This window comes from Pteropus medius, unplaced genomic scaffold (genome assembly GCF_902729225.1).
Source record: "Pteropus medius unplaced genomic scaffold, Ma_sr-lr_union100, whole genome shotgun sequence".
Classification (NCBI taxonomy): Eukaryota; Metazoa; Chordata; class Mammalia; order Chiroptera; family Pteropodidae; genus Pteropus; species Pteropus medius.
In genome coordinates this window covers 24,738,882-24,751,631 of record NW_024349801.1, presented here as the reverse complement: position 1 = coordinate 24,751,631, position 12,750 = coordinate 24,738,882, and the positions used below count along the sequence as shown (strand labels likewise).

The following is a 12,750-nucleotide window of genomic DNA, read 5'->3' as shown; positions in this document are numbered from 1 at the left end:
GTGGGTTCTTCTATCACTGAAGGGGTGTCGAACAGAGTTGTATTCATTTTTTCCTTTTTCTTTTCTTTTTTTTTGAATGAAAACCAGTCATGCATTTATTTCTTCCAAATATAGAGACCTAGGAAGTATTGTAGAACTTGGCAGCAGGAAGGGCAGGCTTGGCGAGAAAGGCAGGTGATTGGAAGGGTGGGACCACATTGTTCTCTCTGAAAACCTGACTCAGCCCATCCTTTACGTATCTGTAGATCTCATTCTCATCAGCGTCCAGATGACAAAATTTTGAGTTTTAATTTCCCAGCAAGGGAAACAGAATAGTCTAGGACATTTTGTCTCACCAGGTCAAAATAGGGATTGTTAATGCTTGGACCTGTCTCTGCTCAGTTGACACGCCTATGGGAGAAAAGTCCAGATCATAGTGGACAGTTTAAGGTAGATGGGAAAGTGGGCGTGGTAGGCATCGGCATTGCTATCTCCAGTCCATCTCATCTCTGGCCACCAGACACACATTTCTTTTCCAAGATGTACAGAGTTGCCCTACTTAGCATGTTCTATCACATGCATGTCTGTGGACTCTCATTTCACTTTCAACATAGAAGCAACCCAAAGGCCTAATGTATCAGTCAGGGTTCCCATAAGCAATAGGTGGTCTTTTCAAAATAATATAGTTTGATGAGGCTCATTTATAAAGGGACTATTTATAAAAGTGTGAGTGAGGAGAACCACCAAAGATAGTGCAGTACCCCAGAGCTTGTGGCATTGGAGCTGTTATCACCTCTTGTTCCAAAGGGATGGGAAGACGGGGTGATTTTTGGAACCTGGAAGAAGAGAGAATCACATAGAGTCAACTGCTTAGAGAGGATCAATGACTTCTAATTGAGGGACATGGCCTGAAGCAGCCCTGCAGGGAGAGATCAAGAGGAATAACAACCTCGCTCTCACTGTTTCCTCACTCATATCTCCTATCGGGGATCCCAACTGGCCAAACCAACCAGAGCCAGAGGACACATGGTCCTGTTTATATTATACACACAAGTTAGCCTCTAGGCAGGGAGCTGTTGGAAAAGAGTGGAGAGGGGATGTGGAGGGGCAGTTGGCAGACGCACAGTGACTATATCGAGAGATGTCTCAGGGTCAGTGTAAGCGCGTTCATCAGGCTCTTCCCCTACAGTCTACCATTGCTGCTCATTCCCCGTGGTTCCATTGTGATCCTGCCTAGCTGTTATTATTCACCATTCTATCATCTATGAGTTAAAATGAGTCATGATGAGCACTCATTGAAGATACTATTAATCAATCATAGCTCTCTTTTTCACTAAGCTTGGATTTAGAATCAACATACTTCTTAATACACTGATCCAGGCAGCCGCCCCCAATCAATCGGCATTGATTAGAGATGGAAAAAGTTTGTCATCCCTCACCTGTTCAATCTATCACCTGCCCACTTCATGCACAATAATATATGAAAAACATAATATGATAGAGACAATTAGAATGAAATAATAAATTTCATTTTTTTAAAAGGGAAATAAACAAGAATAAGGTACTTTTACTGTTCTTGCATACTCTAGAAAGAAAAGAAATCCGACATAGGTGGTGGCCACAACCCTTGCTTCTAGACTTAGTCATACAGCCACATCTGGCATTCAAGGCTTCCTCCATTGGTTCTATTGCTGAACTATTATTGTTACTTAACATCTACAGTATTTGTTACTTAACATCTACAGTATCCTAGACACCATGTTAAGTACTTTATACAATGATCACTTTTAATGCTTATGGCAGTTCTCATAGGAAGTTACTTATTTTCTTCATTTTACAGATAATGAAGCTGAGGCTTAGTTAGATTAAGTAACTTGCTCAAAATGATGAGTAAGTGGTAGAGATGACATTCAAACTCAAATCTGTTTGATGCCAAAGCCCATACACTTGACCTTTAGGCAATATGACTTATCCTTCAGTGGTTCCCTTATTTTTGGTAAGCAATTTTGCTGGCTGGGGTACCAGTGAGGTCTCCCCTTCCGGTCTCTCCCTTTCTATCCCACAACCTAATTAAAGCAGTTGACTTCTGCCTGGTTCTCTAGTTAGAACAAACACTACGTGGTTATATTTATCACCCTCGTGTCTTAGATGTATGTGTGAAGGGCCTGGGGACTCAGGGACTATATCACACTCCCACCAGATCTGGTTTCCACTCAGAAACTGGAGGAAATCTCTACAGTGGGCAGCCCAGGAACAGGCTATTATCATCTCATCCAGGAAGGAGGCTGGCCACAATATAGGTAAAGTATTATGTACGGAAAGCCAAGATTTTCTCTGGTTAGGCTTTGTTCAACAGATATCCAGTGAATTCTATGTCTCAAGCATCGTACTGGGTGCTGGGAGAATTAAGGTGAATAAGACATCCCTGCTACCTTCAAAGTGCTTGCAGACATCAGAGTAGTCCAGATTCCCATAGTTCACACTTTCAGTTTTATTTGTCATCCTGGGGCAAGGTAAAGTTCGTTTAGGAACCCCAACATGCATTCATCAACCTTGGACAGAAGTGACTGGTTTCTGCCTTGTCCTTCTTACGAGCAGCTTTTGACTGGAATCTCTTTTGAGGAAGCTGCTCCAGCCATTTCTGTTATCAAAGGGCTTGGTGGGTCCTGCTAATATTGACTGTATGCCTCTCGGTTGCTACTTTCCTAGTGTGGGTGAATCTTCAACGTCTCTCGCAGACGCTGAATATACTGAACAGTATACCGACCGAGGAGTCAGTGTGCTGAATTTGGACCTCAGTTCTGTTGTTTACTATCTGTGGTATTCTGGGCAAGTCGCTTTTCCTCTCTGGGCTTTACTCTTTTAGGTGACAGTAGCTTCTATGACCTATGTGTTTGCAGTTGTCATAGACATTCATAAATTTTTCTGGAGCCAGGCCTTGTTAGGTGTTTTAGTAACATCTGTTTTCTTTGACAGGGGGAGTCTTTTTTTTTTTTTTTTGTAGTTGCTCTGGATATTTACAGCTTTCTTGCCTCCAGGTGGGCCAGCCAATGTGAGTTTATTTAGCCACTTGCTATTCTAAGTGTGGTCTGTGGACCAGTAGCATTGACATCACCTGGGAGCTTATTGACAGTGCAGAATCTCAGACACTAGCCAGACATGCTGAATCAGAATCTTGATTTTTAAAAGACCCCCAGGTGATTGGTCCTTACCATAACGCCTGAGAAGCATGAAGCCCGGTGCACGTGAGAATCGTGTTGATTCCTAGAGCAATCACTCACTGATTTAATTACTTAAATCAGAATCATTGTGGTTGAGTTCTGGCACTCAGGTGCTTAGGTGAGGTTTAGCATGCAGCTAGAATTGAGAATCTCTGAATAGCCTCACACAGAGTGGAACCCCTCTTTGTAGAGTGGGAGACAGAAGATGGACCTCCAGTTCAGTCAGGGGAGGGAGGATCAGGACAAAGAAAACCTTCTGGAAGTAATGTTTGAACCGCTTGGAGAATGCGTAAGTTCAGCTGGGCAGAGAGGAGCCGAAGGGCATGGCTAGTGCACTGACCACGGGGGAGGGACATGCAAGTCGGAGTGGTGGGAGTGTGGGCTGGGGATGCTGCAGGAAATGAGGTAGGGGCCACCTACTCCATGCTTGAGAATTGTACTTTGCCCTCAGAGACAGGGGGGTAGAGCGGGATGATGGCTGAAAAGATTGTTTTAAGCAGAGAATGATGGAATTAGATTTGCATTTTAGAAAGCTCTCTCTTCCAGCAGATGTGACAGATTGTTTGAAGGTGGAGGAGAATGAAAGCAGAGAGGACACTCTGGGGACTATTTCCAATAAGAAACAAACTAATGCGAGTGTCGGGAAGGATGGAAAGGAAGAGAGAATTTGAGAAATACTTAGTGGATGACTAATTTTATGAAAGAAGCTAACGAGGGAGGAGTTTCGAATGATTCCAAGATTTCTGGTGTGATTGTGTGGGGGTTGGCGAACAGGTCACCAAGATAAAATATAAAATGTAGGTGAATGAACAGGCTTGAGGTGGGAGTAAAGAAAAGGAGAAAGGTGGAGAAGATGAGCAAAGCTTTTACATGTTTAGGTTGCTTGTGAGATGAACTAGTGTAGATATCCAGAAGGGAGTTGGATATCAGAGCTCAGAAGAATGGTCTAGCCTATAAATGTGAATTTGAGAATTATTAATAAATAAAAAAGTAATCGAACACATATATTTGCATTCATAGGAATTCTTTCAGGGAGAGGGTAATGAATCAGAAAAGTAGAGAGCCTCATGTGGGGAATCAGTCATTTCAAGACCAGAGGAAGAGAGAGGTGCTATTTGCAGACTGAAGAAATAGCCAGAGAGGTAAGTAGAAAACTAGAGGGGAGGATGTCACAGAGGCCAAAGGGTAAAGAGCTCTGAAGGATGGTCCCCAGGAGTCAAGAAATTTATGGAATGAAAATATCTCCTGAACTTGACAGTCGTACCATTCTCAAGATAAGGAGAGTTAACGATTGTCGGTGATAATAGAGCGGCTTCATTAGTGTGCCAGATGGAGTCTCACTTGATACTTAATGGCTTGTGTTCAAGCAAATAGTTTTTCGTTTCAACAAATAATTTTTGAATGTCTGGTCTACGCTACGTTCCAGGGTGCTAAATAAGTGTAGGACTCTATCCTCTAGGAATTCACTGTGTCTCAGTAAGTTTTTCCAGAGCAGGGCCTAAGCCCTCTGTCTCCTGGACCATCCTCAAAATGGCTGAAGACAGGTGCACAGATGCAGCTACTTACTTGCTGAGAACTGTGCCAGCCACTTGGGATACACTTACACATGTTTATCGTGTGAATTGATTCTCTGCCCTCCTGGAGTTCTCTGGCCAGTGAAATAAATGGATAAAAAGTTAAACTATATTACTAAACTTTAAGTACTTTAGCAGAAGTTTCAAGAAGATGTCTTAGGGAGTTCATTGAGCTTCTAATATATGCCTGAGTAAACTAATAGTGTTACTTATTTATTGTGCATCTGCTTGGAAAATTAGCTCCGGCCTGTGAACATAAGCTATAGGGTTGCAGGGTATAACCGCATGAGAGTAGGCTGTCCACATGGCTGTTGTCTAGTTAGAGTTTGGGAATACATTTCCTTTGAGCAATTTCACAGACATTTTACAGGGTGAGATGGAGGGAGAGAGGTTATCAGGAACAGGTGGCTAAAGTTTCATTGTCTCATCACTACATTTCAAGGTAAACTGCTTCTTTGGGAAATAGACCCTCCTTTACTCAAAATGAGCTTAGAGGTGATAGACTTTACTGGGATCTAACTAGTTGGCAAAGCATATAGGCTTCAAGTTTTAGGAAGCATGTATTGGTATGAAGATGGCAGAAGAGGTGCCAGCTCTCATTGAATAACTGGCTGTTTGCAATGAGTTTAGAGAAATGTTTTTCTCTTTCAGGGTGTCTAGGGGAGTATCCTATTGTGTGAAAGTCCCTCTAAATATTTCAGACCAAACAGCTTTTGAAAGGCCTGGGTAGCCACACTTGTATTTGGGGGAGTTTGGAGGTTGTTTCTAGGTTCTTTTTGCTGGGATGGGATGCCCCGCTGGGAAGTCCATTACCATCTTCTCTGCCACATACAAAAGCACCAAGCCTGAGGGTTGAAATAAAAGCATGCGGGCATGCATCGCTCCCTGTTTCCTTGAAGGGGAGGATGAGGTTCAATGTTATGTCAAAGCAATCTGATGTAATACATACCATGTTTACAAAATTCCTTTCTATATATCTAGAGATGGGAACATGACACTTTCTCTACTCAAAGACAAAACAACAACAACAACAAAACAGGCTGGTCATGGAGATCACAAAAAAACTAGTATGTCTAGTCGAATTAATGTATACGACATTTTGGAAACCTAAGAGAGCAGTTGATTCTTCTGTGGTCTTTGGGGAAGAAGAAGTCAGAGAAAGTCAGAGAGGAGGTGGCACTAGTGCTGATCTCGAAGGATGGATAAGCTGAGACTCCCAGCAAATGACAGCCTGGGAAGAAGGGCAATAATGGGCTGGAAACTGGTGATGCCCAAATAGAACCCTGGGGGGCAGCTTTGTTTAGGGGATTTAGTTTTAAGAAAAACACTCAGTGTTCAGAGGTATGAACTTGGACTGTTGGACTAGAAGATATTTCATTGCTGTCATGCATCCAGCCTCTCAGTGAACAAGTGAAGGAACTACTTGAGGATCCGAGAGATGGTGGCTACAAACTCACCATGAGGTCTTGGGCCTCTGCTGGGATTTTAAGCATTTCTTAACTTCCAGTGCTTTCCCCAATGTAGTCATTGCTTTTAGCCTCTTTCTTACATCTTCAGCCCTTATGCGAATTCACACATGAAGAAAGCAGAGATTTAAAATAAATCCCAGACAGCAATACTGTTGGCAAAATAGGACTGGGCAAACCTACTCTGTTAGGCAATAGACACTGCACACAGACTTCAAGGCTGGTTTCAGCTCTACTGTGGTTACTTTAGGGAGGATTCTGCTCAATGTAATCCAGTTCAAGACATGTTTATTGAATCCACATGATGGGCAAGTCCCAGAGGAAATTAGATCCTCCATTTCAGGACCAGCATAGAAGTTGCTGTGACATCTTGTCTGTGTTGGGGTAGCCTTGACCATTCTGAGTGTGCTTTGTACTACTATTTTACCCAGAATGATGCTCGTCACGTAGGCTTTGTTTGTACAGTCATATGATCTACAAATCTTTGAATTTTTGTGAAGCTAATGTGGGTTAAACAATGACAGACGTTTCCGAGTCTTGGGCTGATCTCTGAGGGGATTTTTTCTACTCTGGGTGCTATGCCAGATGTTGTGAGTGGCACAGAGCATTTCAGGCAGAGCTGGTAGTGAGTCTTTTTTGTACCTCAGGGTCACTGTCAAGCAGTGGCCCCTGGGTTTTCATCAAGGGTAGCTCATGTTGCCCATGCCACCATTGCTGAACATGTAGGAATCAGTAGCATTTGGTTCGTTAAAAGTCTGCATTATTTTCTCTTTGTTTCCAACATGTTTATTTACCACTGTGGGAACTCAGCTATCTGTTCTCTCCACTGATCCTTGGTGCTGCTCTGGTTTTCTTGAGAATGTGGCTTTGAATGATAATAGTGTAGTGTTGAAGCCAGAAACCATCAGGGACATACCTGGAGTAAAAACAAAAAGTTAGGTTTATCGAGCTTACTGCAGCAAGGAGAATGCTCTGGAGAGGAACTGTGGAAGGGCCCTCTCTGGATTCAGGCTTATGTTGGATAATTCCAAGCAGGGATTAGGAGAGAGGGCCAGTTCTGGATTAGAGGATGTAAAGAAGCGGGGGCAATTCAGTGACTGGGTATCTTAATACATTTTCTCAAAGAGGCTGGTGGATTCAAGCGGGGCTAGGAGTTATCGGAGGAGAAACAACAGTCTCTCATGTTAGAATTGGGGTTGATACATCTTTGTTGAGGTTGCAGAGTGACCTTGTCTCTGTCTGGTTCCAAACACAGCAGCAGTGCAGCCTTGTCTGTGCACCGTTCATATTCATTGTTTATGTTCAGTTGGGAATAGCACTGTCCGGCTGCTTGCAGAGCCATTTTTCAAGGTCTCAGTAGCTTCCTCATTTGTAAAATGGTATCAATCTTTTTCAGACTAGACTCTCCAAAAGTCTATGGTTCTGTAGAGGAGCCTTGGGGGCCACCAATGGTGCCTTGGGAAGGCAGAGTAGGCAGGGCTTCTGGTGCCTTGACTTCTCGTCAACAGAGCAGCTATGCTGTTCCAGTTTTATATTTTGGGGTTACATGTTAAACCACGTTTTAAATAAAGATTCCTTTGCTGAAGAAGAGCTTGAAAACTGGTGGACTGGATAAGCTCTAAGGTCTCTCTATTAATTCATGGCACAGAAAAGAAAAAACCAATTTGTCCCCAATTCAGAGCTAATTGGATTTAGTAGCCTTGGTTTAAACCTCAGTTCTGCCTCCAATTTCAGAAGTTAGCTTTATTTTTTCCCCCCTACTATTTCAGGATTTTAGCATGCCATGTTTAAGGGCTGGTGGGATGGACATACTAGAATTTATTTGAATGAGAATCCCAGAAACCTCTTGAAAAAGTTTGCATTAAAAAAAAAAAAAAGATGCATATAAGTTTGGCTCAGCAGTATGGGAGGAAAAGAACGAGAGAAAATTACTAATGGAACCCATTTTTACCATCCGGTAGGTGAGCTATGAGGAATAATGGCCTTCATATTATTCCATGATTGATCAACTGTGTAATAGGAGAAATTTGGCATGGATTAAACAAGTTCTTATTTATTTTACAATTCTTTTGGGTATAACTATGATTCCATTAATTTTATGAGATACATTCCTGGATATTTATGTTATTTTCCAGTTATTTATTAGATGTTTATTTTCCACTTTATCTCTACTGTGGCAATGTTGCTGTTGGAATTTTCCCTATATCCTTTAGGTACCATCTTAGCATATTTTGACTCTGTGTGCACATTAGATGTTTGAGATACTAAAGTTTTATGGTTATAATTTATGTCATTATAATCACCACTGATCAGACTAGCTAGCAATTGATTCAGCTCTTAGCTTGTCTAAATTGGACTTATTTTGAGCTGACAATGATGTACTGGCATTTAACAGAATGATGTTGAGTGATTTGATAGTTGCCGTTACCTCCATATTATATATACTCTTTGCTTCCTAATATATGAGATCTGTAATTTTAATTGGTTATATACACCTGGGGGAACAAGTGACAAAGTCCTCATAAGACTATTTTGAATCTGGAAACTGATTTATTAATGCACCATGAGAGAGAACTCCTCCTAGAATCCATTCTTTGATTTTCTGATTGAATCGATTCACCAGAAGGAAGTACCACATACAAACTGATTATATTACGGATCAGGAGCAGATTGCTTGGTAAATAGAGCAAGGAGAGTTGGACATGATTAAGCTGTGTTTCTCACTGAGGCATTTTGAAAATCACTCAAGTGAAGAAAAGACGATAGTCTACTTCAGGGGTTGGCAAACTGTGGCACATGGGCCCAATCCAACCTACTGCCTGTTTTGTGTGTCCCCTGAGCTAAGAACAGTTTTAGATTTTAAAATAATTTTAAAAATCAAAAGAAGAATACTATTTCATGGGATGTTAAAATTATATAAAATTCAAATTTCAATATCTATAAATAAAGTTTTATTAGAACACTGCCATACTCATTCATTTCCATATTGTCTGTTGCTGTTTTGTGTTACAGTGACAGAGCTGAGTAGCTGGAAAAGAAACTTTATAACCAGCAAAAGCTAACATATTTACTGTCTGGCTCTTTACAGAAAAGGTTAACCGACCTGTGGTCTATATGATAGTGTTACACAAGAAAAAGGTTAAGAATTGCTCTTAGTAAATAATCTCATTGACTTGTGACTGCTTGCTGATGAATACTTATTTATCTTAATGTTCTTTTTTTTTTTTTTTTTTGGCAGTGGGCCATTTTTTTGGACTCAGCATGCTTTGTCTTATAGATAGGGCCAGAGAGGGCTTTAAATTTCTTTCTCTCCACTTAGTTTTTGTTTAGAAGTATGTTCTCCAATTATCGCTTTGATCTTTATTGTTTTTAAGAAAAAAAGTCATATTCTGTATATTAGTTATTAATCTTTCTCCATGTTTCTGTTTGTGGATGTTTTACATATAGCCAGGTTTATGTAGGTTAATCTAGCTCATGAGTACTGGAGAAGTGAGTGTACTTAGGCTTATAGGTATTGGTGTCAAAGTAAGGAATGCCTGCAAGAAAGATTAAACACAAGAAATCAAAGATCTAAGGGGGGTTATGGTGATAATTTGTCAGCAAGTGCAGACCCACAAAATGCTATTTGAAACTGCAGGGAACTGTTGGGGTTACAGTTTATATTGCAGTAGGGATAGCATCTGGAGTAACTGGGAGGAAAATGCCTATTTCTTTCTACTTCCCAGGTCACTGAAGGATGGAATAAAGTCATCTTTGGTTCAGGGTTGATGTAGAGAAGAGAATCAAAGTTCTCAAGGAGCAAGGGTAATGTGAGAGAGCTGTTTGTTATGAGCCAGGAGTTCACAAGAAGATAACTAAATTTCCAGATGAGAATCCTTCCCCAGGAATAAAGAATTCTAAATTTAGGGGCGTATTTTTCATTTTCAGTCTCATTCCATCTGTCTTTCCTAATCATGCTTGCTACTTACTGTGGAATATGGGTTGTTATGGTGATATGAGGACAGAAACCATCTGCCTCCCCTAGGAAACTTTATGGACCCCATAATGCTGGCAAAAAGAGGGGAGGAGACGTGACATCTGAAGACCAACTCCAAAATGTAAATGAACCAGATTTTGTAAGTTACATTCTACTCTACATGGCATGATCTTTCACAGTATTCACCTAGTTCTACCATCTCATGTCACCTTTAAAAACCTCTAAAAACTCCAGTGAGTAAGTGATTTCTATAAGCCTGTTGATACAGATACCAGTTGTTTGAGTACCACCTTCTGAAGCCTTCCCCAACCTGGCAATTTTGAATATCTGGTTGAACAAGTGACTACAGTATCCTATATCCAGAAATCTAGAAAGTTGTGAGAATCTTTGCCACATTTTCTTCTAGTGATATGTGCTAATCACAGGCATGAAGATATTGTGACCTGTCGTATATGTTTAGTTAGTTTCCTCGTCTCATCTTTAACATGGACTTCTTGTTAACTGGAAAAAAACTACAGAAATGAAATCATAGAGTAGAATAAACTACACAATATTTTTGTCAATAGGGAAAGGCTTTCTAAACACAAATATAAAGGGAGAAACCATAAAAATCTAACTTGTTCTAGGATAGGGTTTCTCAACTTAGTCACTATTCACAGTTGGGGCTAGGCAATTCTTTATTGTGGGAGGCTGAGCATATTAGGTACGATATTTAGAAACTGGTCTCTACGCGTTAGATGCTAGTAGTATGCCTTCAGTCTTGACAGCCAAATGAAACAAATGTTCCCAGATGTTGCTAAATGTTTCTTAGAGGGAAAAATCACCAGTGGTTGGGTACTACTGTTCTAGAATGATTGTTTTGGATGCCAGGGGGAAAAAGCCCTCCCAAAGTCAAATCATGGGGGTTTATATGCCAACATGAGGCCTTATCTTGGGGATGTGAAATTTTGAGGGATCCCAGCAGATAAAGGGACTGGCTTTAGCCTCTCTATCTCTGTGGTAGGGTTTGCGGGGTTTTTCTTTCAGGGCAGCACTGTGTCTATTCTCACACTCACCTGTCTTTTTGTCCTTTCTCTATTCATTGGCTTCCTCTCTTTGTTTCATTTCTGATCCTGTTTCCCTTCTGCCTGCATATTCTTTTAGCTTGCCAATTCTTTCTATGGAATCTATTCCTTTCAGATCCTGCCCTGCTGTTATCTGCGAGAGAGAGAGAGAGGAATTTAGCTTCCCTAATAACCACATCTCTACTATGCCAGGCTACGTTATAGACATAAGCTGTAGATCAGCTTATGGAGAAGCTGTTCTTGGGTTAGATGCATACCCCTCATCCACCAGCTGTGACCAGGAAGGACAGGGTCATTTGGTATAAAGCATGGGTGCTGGGCAGAGGAGCCATGGACTGCTGACTCACTCCAAAGGAGATATGGACAGGTAGGTGCTGATTGAGATCTCTAGACTAAAAAGAAATTTAAAAAATTCTGTCCAAAACCGAAAAAAAAAAAAAAAAAAGCAATCTCATATGCATAACTAATCTGCATGAGATGAACTGGATAGAAAATTTAATATGAAACATGGGATTACTATTAAAAATGATTTTACATATCAGTGCATAAAGAAGACAATGTGCAAAGGGCAGGAACAAGCAAACTCACAAAACAAGAACTGCACAAGGCTCTCTGTCTCTTACCTAGCTAGACACACTGATTACCAGTCAGGCCGATCATTGGAAGACAAAGCAGATTGTGGCCCTGGTGTCTTGACGTCGGCTTTCCAGTGCTTCAGTCCTCAAATTTACCTGATAGGTCAATAAACATCATGAAGTGGGATGAAAAATTAACAACTCAGCCGTGCCCCTTCCCTGATGCACTAAAAAAATTTCTGGGTTGGTTCAGTTTGTTTCTCTCCCTGCCCTGTGTGTGGGGTCCTGCATCCAAAGTCAAGCTCTTTTGGGCTTTATTATGCAAAATATGAAGAGAAGAGGATTGAGGAAAGGATAAGATGTGCAGGAGTCAAGGCTTGGGTGGAGTTTTTTAAAGAGTTTGGAGAGAAAACGGGAGAAAGGTTCTGTAACAACTGTGGTGTGAAGGGAAGTAGAACAGAGAGACAAGCTTCCTTAGTGGTATTCAAGAAAAGAAACTTGAATTTTTCTGAAATTACTTTTTTGTCTGCAGACTGTGTTTCTTTGGAAAGATACAATTTGGAGAACTAGACCATATGAATCATTGTTTTATTTCTCTTTACATTTTATAAATTTCTGGTTAATTAGTATACATATAAGTGGCAAAAATTTCTATAGAACAAAATGAAAAATAAGCGTCCCTCCCATCTTGGACTATGAGTTGCCCAGTTCTCTCTCTCTGAAGCAGCCATGCTATCATTTATCTCTGTACTTCCAGAAATGGTCTATACAAATAGAAGCATATGTGTCTAAGTAACCTCTTGCCTTAAAGGAACGAATTATACCCACAGTTCAGACTCTGCTTTTTTAAATTTAAAAACATGTCTAAAACTGTTCTCATTCCCCCCTCCCCCTG

At 40.9% G+C, this 12,750-nt stretch overlaps 1 long non-coding RNA gene across 1 annotated transcript in view; it reads left to right on the top strand.

Moving 5' to 3' along the window:
* LOC120622686 (uncharacterized) overlaps positions 1 to 12,750 on the top strand; it is a 312,973-nt gene that overhangs the window by 91,248 nt on the left and 208,975 nt on the right. The window contains exon 2 of the long non-coding RNA XR_005658519.1: positions 4,221 to 4,342. This is a non-coding gene — a long non-coding RNA (uncharacterized LOC120622686). The remainder of the gene's footprint in view (positions 1 to 4,220; positions 4,343 to 12,750) is intronic.